Consider the following 15133-nt stretch of genomic DNA (forward strand, 5'->3'; position numbering starts at 1 on the left):
GCAGTACCTCCAGGCTTCAATTTAGCATCTGGGAAAGTTGGCTTGACTCCAAGACTGTGGTCACCCAGTGCTTATTACTCATTAAGCCTCATCGGAGGGCCGAGTGGGCGCAGGCTGGGTGGGTGCTGGGTGGGAGTTGCAGTGCTTGGTGCATGTTGTTGTTGTGGATGCTCTAGTTTTGAAACTAAACTTGGAGATGAGAAAGTGAAGTGAGTTTAAAAAAAAAAGTGTTTATCATTTGCATATCCTTCTACTCTGTCAACAAGTGCAATATTTTTCCTACACATCATGGCTCTAGAGTAAAAAATTATTGTACTGAACGTGGTGTTAGCTTCTTATTAATTGGCATGTTTATTATTGTTTTCAGGGTAAAACTGATTTTGCTTTGCTTAAACTATTCAAGGGCAGTAAAACTGAAGCTTTGAAGCAAAAAGGAAGTAATATATTTCAGCAAATCAGCTTAAAAGCATCAGATTAGTCTCCCAGAGGCTAGATTATGTTAACAATGGCAGCATTTTTGACAAATTTCTAAATGACCAATTTGTCCAACTTCATCAAGGTTAATTTTTTTTTTAAATGCACCCCACTGACTGTTAGTTGGAAGAGACTACTGTGTGGTTAGCCTTAGGCATGTAAGCCAAATAGAATACACATTTATCCAACCTTCATACCAAATTCATGCCAAATGGAAAGTCTTTGTTGTTGGGGTTTTTTCTCACACATAGGCAGGCCACTAAAGTATGTTTGGAACTAAAGAATGCCTCCAGCCTCCACTTTACTACTCAATAACCATCTCACTCTTATTTTCAAACATCAGTCGTTGCTAACCTGTAAGCTCTGGCCCATTTCAGCCAGGTCACCCTTGTGGTGGTTGTCAACATCATTCAGCTCAATCTCCAACGCCCATTGTTGTGAACTGCAGGTGGCAACAGTAGTCTTTGTTCTGCTCTGGAGATCTGCTGCAAGCTGCAGGGACCACTCTAACCAGAACCTTCGGCAGGTGGGGAGCTGGTTCATGTGCCACTAAACCGAGCTCGCAGAAGCTGCAGAGCAAAACGAGCTGCCATCACCAGCTGCTGAAATCTGTCAAGAAGTGGGGGAGATGGCTGGCGTTTCCTCTGTTATTTATTCTCATTAAATGTATATAGTGTTAGTTTGTAACTCATTTAAACTAGGGAACACTTAATTAAAGATTACCACAACATGTATGGAAAAACTGTGGCAGATAAAGTGCCATTACGGAAAATAATCCACCATCTTCCAGTAACTTCCTTTTTTACCCTAATGCACGACCTACACCAGACTGATTAATGGTATGTTTTTACTGCATACAGGTATTACTCTGGGTTATTTTAGGGTTTGGCACAATACCACTCTCACCACCACCCAACCGCATCGCAATGCATACACATGCACAGGTGTGCAGGGCTGGGTGTGCAACCTACTTATGATGAGCTCCTCCCAAAGACTCATCCAAAAGAAATAAAACCTCTGTGAGCTGTCGTCTGTCCAACAGTCAGGGAGAAAAACAGGTAGAGCAACACAAAGACACAGCAGGTAGACCTAAAGGAAACCAAACATGCAGTGGGAAATTACACACTCAGGGAGACAAGAACATAAAACACAACCTTGTGTCCTATTGGGAGTGTCCCCGATTAGAAGAAGTGAAAGTACCAGCCTTTAGTTTGAAAGCTAAAAATAATAAATATATTTAGATTTTACAAATAATGGGACTTTCCACGACTGAAAGCACAATTAGTTGAAAATAACATTATACCATATAACTTCTAAAGAACTGGACACAATCCAAGACCCACACGGGCGACAGATGTAAAACACGGTTCTGTTTGCACTACACAGGGTGGGTCCTCGAATGTGTCTGCATGTTTATTTGCGCAGTCATGAGTTTTGGTCTGCAGACAGACACATTATAGGTGAATGATTACATTTTACCACAGATTTACACAGATGTTTGATTCTATGTGAACCGTCCAACAAAATACAGACAAAATGCTTAAAAAAATGTCTTGCAACAATAAGATAAAAATAACAGCTAATGGACAATATGTGATTCAAGAAGAGATTCTGATGGGCAGTCTCACAGCAATCCTTCAGAGGCTCAGAGAAAAGTGAGACGCCCCTGATGAAGCACTTGTAGAAGTTAATTATGCATAGACATATGACTTCATTAGTGACTTTATGCAATAACTCAGCTAGGCCATCTAGTAACGTTTGGCTATGTGATGCATGTAAAGTCATTTATTTAAGAGTAGTACTTAAAACTACTTGGATAGCCTGAATCTCTCAATACTGACCAGTCCAAATACAGGCAAAGGAATATGCCTGACCCAAATTATGCATCGTTGAAAAACATAAAGCCTCACAATTCAAAAAGTGTAAACCATTGTACGATGCAAATACTACAGTGAGAACTGTTCCATAGTTTGTCTTAAGAGTGACTACCCAATAAAACAGCACTTAGTGTAGTGAGCAAAACGCTTCAAGGCTTTAAGTAAAAGAAAATTATTTCACACATCTTTCCATTTTATTTAAAAATTATTTTTACTATAACATAAGAATTACCAGTACTTCCAGGTGTTACACACTCAACACCTTCTCATCTGAATAGTTTTTGCTGCCCATCCTTAACCAGATACTAACAAGGTGGTGGCAAAAAAAGGCAATGACAACGTATGACCATAATGAAATTAGAGCTTTGCAACACAGTAACATGTAACGTAATGCTCATGCCCTATCAGAATTTAGGGTTGACTCTTTAAACAACAAATAGAGTCAGCCTAGCCCAGTTGGAATAGTGTGTTGGATATGTTATAATTTCCAGTCTTTATGTCATAAAGACTGTTTTCCATCCCCTGTCAGTGTTTCTAGAATCAGATTCTATTTGTGGTGGTTGCGGGGTGGTACGTGTGTACATGAACGTGCGGTACACCTACGCTTGCTTAAGCTGTCATCTGCATTAAGATGCCAAATACATTTTATTTTCACATCATCACTTGACAAATGTATAAAGTTTTCCTTTTCCCTCAGTTTAGAAAGTGCTTCCTGAACATCACCTAGTAAACTGTGTGTGTGAGCACTTTTCAAGAAATGGGGGGACATAGTGGTTTTGTTGTGTTTGACATGGTTAACGTCAGGGTGACAAGAGATCTGATTAGTTAATTGTTAACTACAGAGGGACAGGCCCACCTATGCTTCAATTAAAAGGGGAAGTGACAGGAAGAGGGCAAATACAGGAGAGGTGGTATTTTGTTTATTCACCTCATTGGGTACAGACAAACTGGTTCTGCTGTTTTATACTGCTGGTGTTTTTACAGAGAGAGAGGAAGAGGCGACTTTTGTTGTGATTTGGCACTATTTAAATAAAATTGAATTGAATTGAAAGAACTGCATGTCCAGTAAGGTTTAGCTGTGATTAATTAATCAACTACAATTACGTACTGGGTTGGTTTCGAACTTGAATTTCTAAATAAGTTCCGAAAGTTTCCAAAGAGACTAAACACTCTGTTTGGTCAAAGTTATGTTGACCTCCTTGTCCTCCGCTGTGTATTTTCTGCATTTCTGCTCCTCCATTGTTTGATCCCAGTTGTTCCAGTTCGCAGTCCAGCTGAGTAGAAATAGAGTTCAAAAATGCAGTAGAAATGTCTGTTGTGGTGTAGATCAGTACCCATTGTAGGCGTTTCCCCTAGAAATCAGGTTGGCAGAAGTGTTAAATTCAGCACAACTGAAACACGTATGTTTTTTGTAGTTTTTAATACATAATGGATGACAGTCGGGAATTTAACTTTCTATTTTCACTGTGTATAGTAAAAACAATGTTTTTGACAGAGCGTGGGAAGTAACAGGTTCTATCTGGTGGACTTACATTAAACATAATAGGCCATTTAATGTGCTAGCAGCCAGCAGGAAAGATCCAGAAACGAGAATTTCACCACTTAGCTTCTTCATTTTCAGATGCAGTGTTAGGTTTCTGAAAACATCTTCACAGTTTTGTTTTGACAGAACTACAATTTTAGAATAGAATAGAATAATCCTTTAATTGTCCTACAAGGGGAAATTTGGTAAATTTTATTAACAATTTGGTAAATTGTATTAACAATTATAAGACAAGCCTTAAACTTAAAGACATAAATGTAGTTTTATCTGACGGAGGTCTTTATTTTGAAAAATTAGAATGACATTTTTAGCATTAGGAGTTAACCAGACTATATTTAAAGAAAAAACACATGACTTGGCAATTTTGTAAATTAACATAATCGTTACACTGTTAATGAACTTCGTCACTAAAAGTTGTTTCCATAATGAAACATTCCTCGTCAGTAAATGTTACTGCAAGGCGTCGCCTGCTGTTCACTCCCAGTTTAAAGCTTCTGGTGGCTCAAAGTGCATCAGTGCACAAGGTGACATACCAGAGCTGTGAGTCATGAATAAGGCGTGCTGGGTAGGAGAGGTTTCCTTGTGTACAGACATAGTTGCTTGCTGAGCAACAAATATCTGCAGTTATCGTGACAGTGCATGCCCATAGACCTCTGACCCTTTTATCTGATAAAATGCCTCACTTACAGATTTTAAGATTTTTTTTTTCCTAAAAAGAAAATTGTAAAAAAAACAAAAAGAAAATTCATTCTGAATAAGCAACTATTCACCATGATATTCAATATTAAGAGAGCTAGTGTCAATGACAAAGGTGATGATGCGTGATTCATAACTTCCTGTGGGTGGTAGAGTGTCTCACCTGATTACATAACATAATATTATTGGTTTAAACAATGAGATCTTAAAAAAATATCTTAGAAGCGATCTGAAAAGAGGGAAAGTAACACTCTTATCAGGAAAATCTTACTTTCACTAATGACAGCGTTTCATATGCTCCTGGAGCAGGGACAACTCTTGACTAGGTTGAAGGTTTTATGATTTCAACTCTACACTGGACTGCAGGTTAGTTGAATTCGAGCTAACTCATTTATGAGTAAAAGTGTTCTGGATTTTTTTTTTTTTAACAGAATCGGCCAAGACTAAATCAGAGTCAGAGTAAAGCTTCAGCAGGCTTATAGCCTATTTTAGCTCATATAGGTTTGGTTTAATAGCACATTTGTGTTTACAATTTATGGTTTAATGTCTTAAAGTCAATTTCCTCCAGCAGCTGTTTTCAGGAAACAAGCTTTTAAAAGCAGTCGAGTGCAGGAAGGGGTCAAGGGGGCCATGCGTGAAGTGGCTGCTTGTATTTTTTGTAAACTTAATCACATGACTACAAACACAAAGGGAGACTGACAACATGGAGAAGCAAAACGATCAGAAAGACATAGAAAGTGACCTTAAGCAAAATCAGCACAGAGGGCTTTGAAATGACTACAAAGGGATGCAAAAAGCAAAAGAAGCATGACCGACAACCTTAAAGAGACAAAATAAGAAATGCCACCTGATACACAGAGACGTACAACGGGAGTGAATTTGGAGCTGGCATTGATGAAGTGTAAAAATTCATGTTTTCCTGAGGAGTGATATAAGGTAAGCAGACTGTTCCTTTAGATCCACCTCTATGATAAAATCTACACACATTTACACAAGGAACAGAAACGCATTAAGTGGCTTTGCCCTGACATTAGCCAGTTTTATTACTGTCTCTGAAGGATGAACCTGGACTTTATAATTTCAGTCCAACTGCAAAATCTGGCAAGGTCTGGACTTTTAATCTTGCTGCTTAAATCTTATTGTGTGCATATGATTAAAGAGTCTTGAAAAAGGAGGGGGAGGCCTTCAGAGGTATTGGGAAGAAGGCCTCACCTTCCTCATACCTGCATACTTATAAAGGTGTGTCTATTTAACCTGCTACAGTCATTAGACCCCACCTAGACACACCCTGGGGACTCCCCCTGACTTTGAGGGGTCAGGGCAGGAACTGGTATTTGTGACATGGGTTCTTGTACTCTTTAGGATATCTAAATAATACCTTTAAAAACTGATCTGCATATGAAATACAAGGTCTGAAATGCCTAACCCATGATACTAAAACTTGCATTGTCTTACAAATTGGACCAAACGTGTATTACAATTTAAATACTGGTTTAGCTGAAGTTTTGTAACAAAGTTTTAAGTCTAGAGCTTTTTCCTCCCTCTGTATCGCCCTCAAACACACACACATAAGAGGCTGAGTGAGCTAATCAATCAAGCCCACAATCCGTGACAAACCTTGGCTGGAGATTAACTGACCAGCTCACATTCTCTCTCCACCAGTCTCTCTAACACTCTCTCATCCTCTCTGTCTCAGAGGTTGTAGTTAGGGTCATCTCCATGTACACAGTAGTGCAGCCCACCCACTAACACATACACATGCAAACACAGAACCCCCCTGTGGTCTGAGCTCAGTCAGGAAATGAGTTTTGAGCCCGTCTGTCATCATGAGCACTTCTCTCTCTCCACGTCCTGCAGTGAGTACTTATGAAATGTTTCACAGCTGAAAGCTAAAGTGTGAGATAATTAAGAGAGTTCAGTTTTACAAGTTTGGTAGCAGCTCGTTTGAAGCTGTTTGTTGAAATGTAAGGCTTGATCAATGAAGAATTTACCTTACTGAATCTTTTGCAGTGATAAATATTTGATGAGATACCTCAGAGTGAGACATTTCAGAAAATGTTTTTTTTTTTTTAGCTACAAAAAACATTTCACAAGTGACAGTTGTGTATGTTTGCTCACTTGGTCAGTTACCAAGGGGTGCCCGCAAAGGAAGCAATTTGCTTTTACGCTTTGCTCGCTGTTTCTTGCAAGCAGACATTTTGGGCTTTGGTTGCTTACGTAACCCTCTAACCTTTTTAGTACCTTGTCATATGTCAATCAGCTGTCTCTTTAATTCACATTAAACGTCTCTGTGATTGCTTGTTTCTGAGTTGAGAAAGATTTACTTGGACCTGCCCACTTTATGTTGCCAGTGGATCTATCTCCTTGAGGTTGTAAATGACATTAATTTTCAGTGGTCTTTTTTTCACTACGTTGCTGCCCTGTTAGTATTGAAAGGGAAAATAAATTGTGATTGTCAAATTAGCTATTTAGCTAGCCTAGAAATAGCTTTTAAATTCAGTATTATAAAGCCTCAGCTAAAACTAAGCTTTTATTTATTTTGCTTTATTCAGGACGGTGGCGCAGTGGTTAGCAAACTAAACAAGGTTCTTAGTTCAGTCCTACCATTGTCTGTCTCTATGTGTTAGCCCTGCAACAAACTGGTGACCTGTTCACAGTGTACCTTTCCTATCAACGAAGAATGAGTGAAATTGCTTTCCAGCAGTGAAATTGTAGCTTGTAACACTTTGCAAATGTAACGTTAGCTGCAAATGGCTAACGTAGCCTAGCCTCACGACGCCCCAAAACACTTCTCTTAAGGTCTTCTCACTTCTGTTGTCGGGTGAAATCGGAGACAGAGTTGCATAAAAAAATCAAATTGTGATTAGTTTGGTTGCTAGTAGATTGTCTCCTGCAGTGTTTGTGGACGATGTCAATTACATTCTGAGCAGTAGTGAAATTTCAAGTTTGATAAAAACTGGAAAAGGAGTTTGAAACTTTTGTCTTCAAAGTAAAAGTTGTGCCTTACTGCTGCAACCAGTGTGTTGTAAAAGTGGCAAATTTTACTTTCATTTCATTTCAGCTTTGTTTGTTTTGCACTTTTTACAATTTTAAATTGCTTGGCCAATATTTGGTGAGTGTTTGTAGACAAGTTGATGTCCTCTGTGCAAACTAGAGGCAACTTGAGCAACATGTTAGTGACCAAATTAATTGCAAGGTTGTTTTAGATCGAGTATTGTGCATATCTTTGTGATCATTCCCACCTAGGGATTGCCAAAAACCTCACGTAACCACTTCTCATTTGGTTCAGGAATACAAATTTTTCTCTAGTGATTTTTGGTTGCTAGCAGGTTATCCAGTGGTCTCAAGGCCTTAGCCATCATATTTTTAAAATGTAGTTATGTATTAACACCATTTGTGTTTTTACTCAAATATGTATTTAAACATTTCTTTAAGACCATAGACAGTGTGAGGTTATATTATTCTTACAGTTGCAGCATTTATATATGACTAATTTGTTTCGCCAATTAGGTTTTGTCGGGAAGCATAATTGGAAAAACAAATTAGCAGTATATAAACATAATTTCTAGGAGTAAGGGTTGTACAGTAATGAGGAGAGAATTATAGCGTCCCACATTCATCAGCCATTATATTTTACTTTCTAATTACTTTTTCTGAAAAGAATAGGACTTTGTTGGGTCCACTGAATGTCACACACCATTTAAATACTGTAAACCAAGAATGGTTTTCCTATTTCTGTCGTCTTTTAACAACTAAAAATGTCTCTATGCTCTCCCAAGCTCCTGTCAGCGCATATAATCTTTCTCGGAGGGATTAAAATACAATGGACTTGTTTTGATTGCTTTTAATCAGACAACACAGACTTGGTGTCATGAACAACCAGCCCACTCATGTTATGAATGCATCCACTCGTATGGCGAGGAACGGAATTAATTGCCGCTGTCCATCTGTAGTTTTTATATATGTATGAAGATTGATTTTCTCATTTAAGTTAAAAATGTACATATGAGTCACTGAGGTTCGCTGCTTCAGCTCAGTCTGACAATGGCTCTCTGTGGTGGGTTTTGAAGCTGGTGGGTGGGTGAGAGTCTACTCAACAGGCAAAGTTGTGTTGTTACCAACACCTCCATTATATGTCTCTCCTTCAGAACAACATTGAATATTTCTGAGTTTATGTTACAGAGCACTTTGACATTTAAAGACTGAAACCAACTTAGACAATTTTAAGAGGTTCTGCACTTTTGCTATTACAAATAGCTTATTTGTTTCACTTTAAATGTTTTTGTACCAGCTCAGCTTTTCCACTGGGGAATTTTCAAGTTTGTGTTGCTGATATACTGCCAATCATTTTTCTGTAGGTTTGTAGGGTAATCCATCAAGGTGAAGACAAAAAGAGAGTCGTGTAGCTGACATTCTGACACACAGAGATGTGACCTCTCCTCCAGGACAGGACAGGAGCTCTACAGAGCATGTCATCTGACAATTTGCTTTATCATGTGTACTTATTTGGAGGTCTGCTAGTCAGCGCAACAGCTCAGTTGAGGCAAGGGCTAATTTTTATTTTATGCAGTATTTAGAACTGGAACTATTAGACTTTCTATTTAAGCCACCTTATTACTATCTAGATCTGAGACTGTTGACAAGACCAAATAAAATTTTAGCTATATAATGAAAAGTTGTAACCTTAAATTACTTGCCTGGTTGTGTCTTTTTTGCTCTAAATAGGAACATATTTAACAAAATGAGCATTATGTCACAATAAAGAACACTTGAAACGAGCATTTGAAGCCATAATCTCATCAAGAAAGCATTTACTGCGACCATTAATAAAGTGAGAAGTGGGCCCTTTTCTCATAGACTCCAGTATAATCAGATTTCTATTTGCAACCAGAGGATTCATCCCCTGGTGGCCATTAGAAAGAATGCACTTCTGAAATGTCTGGTGTTCATCTTTTATATGGAGTTGATAATTTTATCTTCATCTTTTGTTTTCAGTTATGTTGAGTCAAATTATCTAAAGCAGCACAATGGGGTATTTATTTTTTAGCGCTTTGATCTTTTTATTCTGTCTGATTTTATTTGATCATCTGCTTACATGCTCTGTGTTACAGATGGAAAACAGTTGCGTGCTGGTATATCCGGTCTTTGCTTCAAAAGTGCATAACTTTGAAGTCAAAATTGAATTTAGAGGTTCAGCGTTCACTGCGGAGGGTAGGATTTGATAAATTTCAGCCTTCCTCTCTCCCATTGCTCCTCTTCATTCCACACAAATGAAAATGAGCTCGTGTGGTTAAAAAAAATCACAGGAGCGTGCCTTGCTAATTGGGTGTTGTTCTAATTTCAGTTCACAATGTCATTTTGTCTTCCAGGCAGAACCGTTTGTCCTTCAGTTAATCTCAATTTCTACTCTAAATGCCCACTTTAGTTGCAGAATGTCTTTCTCTGTAATAGCAGCTATTAGCATTCAGACTCAAAGTGGTATTTGGTTGCTGCAAAAGCCGTAGTTTGTTAAGGATACAGCAGATTTACTGTGTGACATTTGCTGAGATGAAAGATGATTAAATGCTCTGCTTCTCTCTACAGTCTCCAAACTTCCAGCGGAACAAAGAGGAGTTTCCTGCTTCGTTGGAGAAACTCCGGCAGCTAATAGAAGAAGAAGTTCACATCCTAGAATCATCCATTGTTGATCAGGTAAATGGCAAAACAAGAGAAAACCTGCCTCCAATTAATGTAAAGTAATGTAAAGTAAAACTTGTATAGAAGAATATAAATATAAAAATGAAAAGGTTTCTGTTATAAAATATAAGCAATAAAACAATAATATATGAATTATACAAGGGTAAAACAAGGGTTAACGTTATAATATAACAAAAATTACAATGCAAGTATAAGATATGATGAAATGCACAACTCATCTTTCATGAGTGAAGTCATTATAAATTTGTCTGAAGGTCAGTAGAACAGCAGCCGTAGGATCTGAAACATAAAACCACCACTGAAAAAAGCCCTGTTAGATCGTTATCGCCTGTATTATTGAGGCATCAAGTATTTTATGCTTGATGTTGGCTGGAGTTGGCAGTTTCGATTTTAACGTAATGTCTGTTAAACATGAGTCTTTGCTAGAGGGTATGGGGCTAATTGCACAACACTGCCTTAACTGCATTCCTCCCAACAGTCTGTATGGGGGTTTGTTTTTCTTATTTCCACTCTCTTTATGCCATTGGCTTGATTCTTCCCTTCATTTCTCTGTGGGAATCTGGGCCCGCTTCTCTCTGTCTGCCTCTCCTCCTCCCTTCCTTTCCCTCTTTGTGGATGTCTCCTGAGGCCATGTTCAGACAGGCAGCTCAAATCCGATTTATTCCCCTACTCTGAGGCCTTAATTGCAGAAAGTAAAATAATAAAAAAAGAACAATCGAGATAAACCCGCTTTTGAAAAGCTAGTCAGTTGGTTTTAATGTCACACTCTGAAGTTTTTTATGATCATAGTTTCATAAATGCAGATGTGCTACCAGCCAGTCCTACCGGGAATTTCGAAGATCTTAACTTTTTATCACCTCCACCCTGTGCTCTTACATAAAACTGATTGATGAAGTGTATTACCCAATGACATGACATGGTAGAGAGCACTGTTAGAGATTACCACATATATGATATTCATAGTCAAAAAGTAACACAAGTTAGTTTAATTTTCTGTTCAGCTGAAGAACTCTGATTCAGAAATTTAGTCACTTTCACTGTGGACAGTGAGGACTAAAGATCATATCTGGGAAAAACAAATCAGATTTGGCTGCTGAGTGAACATAGTGCCAGTTTGTCTCTCAGACTGAGTCACATGGACACATAGACACACAGACGAAGGGGAGGATGAGGGTGATCGTCATGTTCTGCCAGGATGACTCAGTCGGTCTGTTGTCTTTCAGCCTACAGCCGCTCACTGAAGGACTCTGTCACCTTGACAAGTTCAGACTCACAACCAGAACTTTATATTCCAACTTGTTATGTACTCATAGGGTCTCAGTCCATTTCTTTTCACCTCCTCTCGTCTGTCTGTATTTCTCATGCCTGGTGATTCATCCTTCTTCTGTTTGACAAAGTGAGACTTCTGAGAGCTGTTGCGTAGTACTCTGCAGACTAAATATATAGGATGACTTATAAGGTGGCTTATCTGTGCTTTGTCTTTTTTAATTGTCAGCAGTTTCTCTGAGATTCAGTTGTTAAGAATTTTTCTTACCTCACCTTATACTAAATAAAACAGTTCATACGCTGGGTGTGTGGATCCGAGACAATAACTGAATAAAAATAGTCACAAATGGACCAGGATATGTCAGTACCAACTTCATTACCTTGACTGCTTTTTCTGTCTGTATGATCTGTCCATTGTGTGGTGCCAGCATCAACTGGTGGAAAGATTATGTCCTAGTGGACTTCCACCTAATTAAATGGTAAACAGGTTTTCACTGTAATCTAACAAAACTAAGACTCTGTTGTCTACTGTAGTAGCTCTGGACATCACCACTATGGTGCCTTGAATGAAATGCTCATTGTAAGGTATCAGCAGGTTATACTGCTTGGTTCCCAGAGTTGAATTAAGCCTAGTCTTAGACTAAAAGAAAATGTTAATCTCGGAGTAGGCTTAATTAGTGGCTGGGAAACTGAGCTGTAGTTTAGCAGCCTTGTTAGCATGCTAGCGTTAGGGTAAAATTATAGCTAAAGGGTAATGGGGTTATTAGCTTTTTAAAGCTGTTTGGCTACAAACCAAAGTAAAAGTACTTTTGGCTGCTCCCTCATTTCCCAAGGGGGAGGGGGGGGGGGGGGCATAATGGTTGGATTTGCAAGTTTAATTTGGCAGGAATTTTTTTTTTTTTGCTAGAGCCTCTTCCTCATACAACCATCCAAGTTTGGGACTAACAATGGAGTACACTTATTTATGCTGCCCGAGGCTGGCTTTGAGACTGTCAATTATATCAGCATTCTTTGATTTCATTGTGTATATAGTTTGATTTGAATATCACCATGAAATATATTGTTCAGTAAAGGTTGAGACATTTTGTTCAATATTACAACTTCCTGATTGTCCCAGATGAAAAGTTATTTATCACTACTACATAATCTTTATCAATCTGATTAACATGGTGGGTTTCACAACACACCATGTTTTTGACATGTTTTCCTCTGTTCGCATTAAAGTTGTGTTGACTAGTATGAAATTGTTGCATATTATCTTTTGTTCCCAGAGTTTACATCATACAAATAGATTCTGAGGAAATTTTGCAAATATTATTCCTAGATTGAGCAGAAACTGGAGGTTTTCCTGTCTTTTTCTTTTTTTTTTGTGATATTGCTGGTGGCCATCGAGAAAAATTTACTAGCACTAGTGAGTGGCACCTGAAAGCTCTGACTGTTCCATCTCAGGGTTTGGTGTGTGAGGCCACAACAGGAAAAGAGGGACTGCTGGGATTTGCTGTTCTGAGCCAAGAATTGACCTTTCACCTCCAGCAGCTGCAGAGACGGACAGAGCAAGAGCTCAGCAACATACGAACACAGTGAGTCAAAATAGTTTTTGTGGTTTGGTATTAGGAGTTGTGAAAGTGTTTCCTTTCAAAGAGCATATTTTTAGTTTCTTGTTTCTTGGACTTGAGAAGAATGGATAGTTGATGAAGTTTGAGTTTTCTTGTATCTTCAAGCACCTTGTAACTTCAAGAACACTGCTGAGCAACACCATTATCTGTTTTTTGTTCATAACCTTTCTGAACAATGTTAGTATGTTCAGTCCAAGACACTGGCTTAAGTTCTTGAATCAGGATTTTCTTCTGCAATCTGGGTTATGTCTTAAATCACTCCGGAAATATTTTCAATAGATGGTATTTGTTGCATCATATGATCAAAGTACTTCTAGTTTATTGTCCTGATGGTAGTGAGAATTTCTTCTTCTTCCACACTGGTGACTTTGGCTGTCCAAAGTATCACCGGTCTCCCTGCACCTCTAATCTCCTACAGGAAGCATTAGTTAATGTTCATGCAATAACACTGTGTAGGTTTATATGACAGTACGTAGAGTGATTACATTCTTGTCAGAACTTTTCTCATTTTCTGAAATGAAACACTGGTTCTCATCATCTTGGCACTGGAGGTATTTATATCATGGTAGTTTACTTCTACAAATGATGCTTCTTCTAACGTCTTAAAAGAAGAAACTAACCTGTCAAAGCCTGTATCTTTACGTTATCATAAAGATAAAACATTAGCAACCTATTTAAGAAGTAAGGCTCTACACCCCTACACACGGGGCTGTAGACTGACTGCTGGCCTGAACACTGGCTTATCCTGATTACCCTCCTACATATTAATGCATGATAAAGATTTCAACAGTCATCTTGACAGGCCAGTTTTCTCGAGAGTAGCTTGTTTTTTTATTTCTGTTGAAACTGTATCACGCTATGACAGGTTAGTTGTTGACAGATTTTCTCTCTGGTTCATTTCTGCAGTAAGGACATCTGGAGATGATGAGTTTTTTTTCATTGTTTTGTTTTGTTTGCTTAGTGAAAACAAAAAAAGTCCTTTTGCACGTTAAACCCTTTAGCGTGACATACTTAAACAAACTGAAAACACCCACTTTCAAACCTAATATTCTAAAAAAAATGAATCTGCTAACATTAAAGTCAGTGTTTACTGAATGATTGGTGCAGGAAATTATATGACAGAATAGATCAAATTCACAATTTATTCTTTACATGTTGACTAGTATCAGTAATCTTAGAGTTTAGGTTCCCACCAATTTCTTTGATTGAAATCTACTGCTATGTGGTACTTCACCACATGAGTGAGGGTGGAAAACACCTCTGTTGGTTTGTGGTGTTTTGTCACACACCTGAAACATAATTGTGGGAGTTTTGCTGTATCTCATAACAGGAGCGGCTCTGCTGGAAAAAGAACAGGATCCTGCCTGCCTTTATATTTGGATTTCCCAAAAGAGGGAGTGGAGGGAAATGGAGAGAAAGTGAAAGTTAATGGCTCTTCTAATGAATTAGGTATATTTATGTGTTTGTGCACATGGTGATCTGTGTAATTTAATTACCATCAGTGGAGACATCCATACACTAGCATACTTTTTGACTCATTCTTATTCTAATGAAAATTATTAGAAATTATTAAAAGCCATTAACCTCATAATCTTAATACACGTAATTCCCTGGTGTAAAGTTGCCAGTGGTGTGTGGAGACATTTATTGGTCTTTTCTGGGCTTTTGTTGAGTTTTACTGTGCAAAGTTATGATTTTAACGTGATTGAATGTGATTGTCATCTTCAGTGAAGCATGAATAGACTTAGAAAAACTGTTTGGAGCAGCATCTGCAACCCGTCCCTCTACATCTCAGGCAGACAAATAACAAGCACATCCACGTTATGTAACAGTTGGCCAGATCAACAGAAGTATGGATGTATGCTGATTGCAGTAAGATATGTGCATGCTGGATCCTCAACCCCTTGCTATATGGAGTTTTCTCCTGATAGCTCACTTCACTGTGAACAAAATAGTTGAATAGC

General features: G+C 38.3%; 1 protein-coding gene across 1 annotated transcript in view; it reads left to right on the plus strand.

Annotated features, from left to right (window-relative positions):
- LOC146570490 (uncharacterized) overlaps positions 1-15133 on the plus strand; it is a 56551-nt gene that overhangs the window by 9459 nt on the left and 31959 nt on the right. The window contains exons 2-3 of the mRNA XM_085278936.1: positions 10174-10281; positions 13003-13133. The gene's annotated coding sequence lies outside the window, so the exon portion shown is untranslated. The remainder of the gene's footprint in view (positions 1-10173; positions 10282-13002; positions 13134-15133) is intronic.

Source organism: Mchenga conophoros, linkage group LG7 (genome assembly GCF_057382185.1).
Source record: "Mchenga conophoros isolate Kocher_MC1m ecotype Shallow Benthic linkage group LG7, M_conophoros_male_GT1.1, whole genome shotgun sequence".
Classification (NCBI taxonomy): Eukaryota; Metazoa; Chordata; class Actinopteri; order Cichliformes; family Cichlidae; genus Mchenga; species Mchenga conophoros.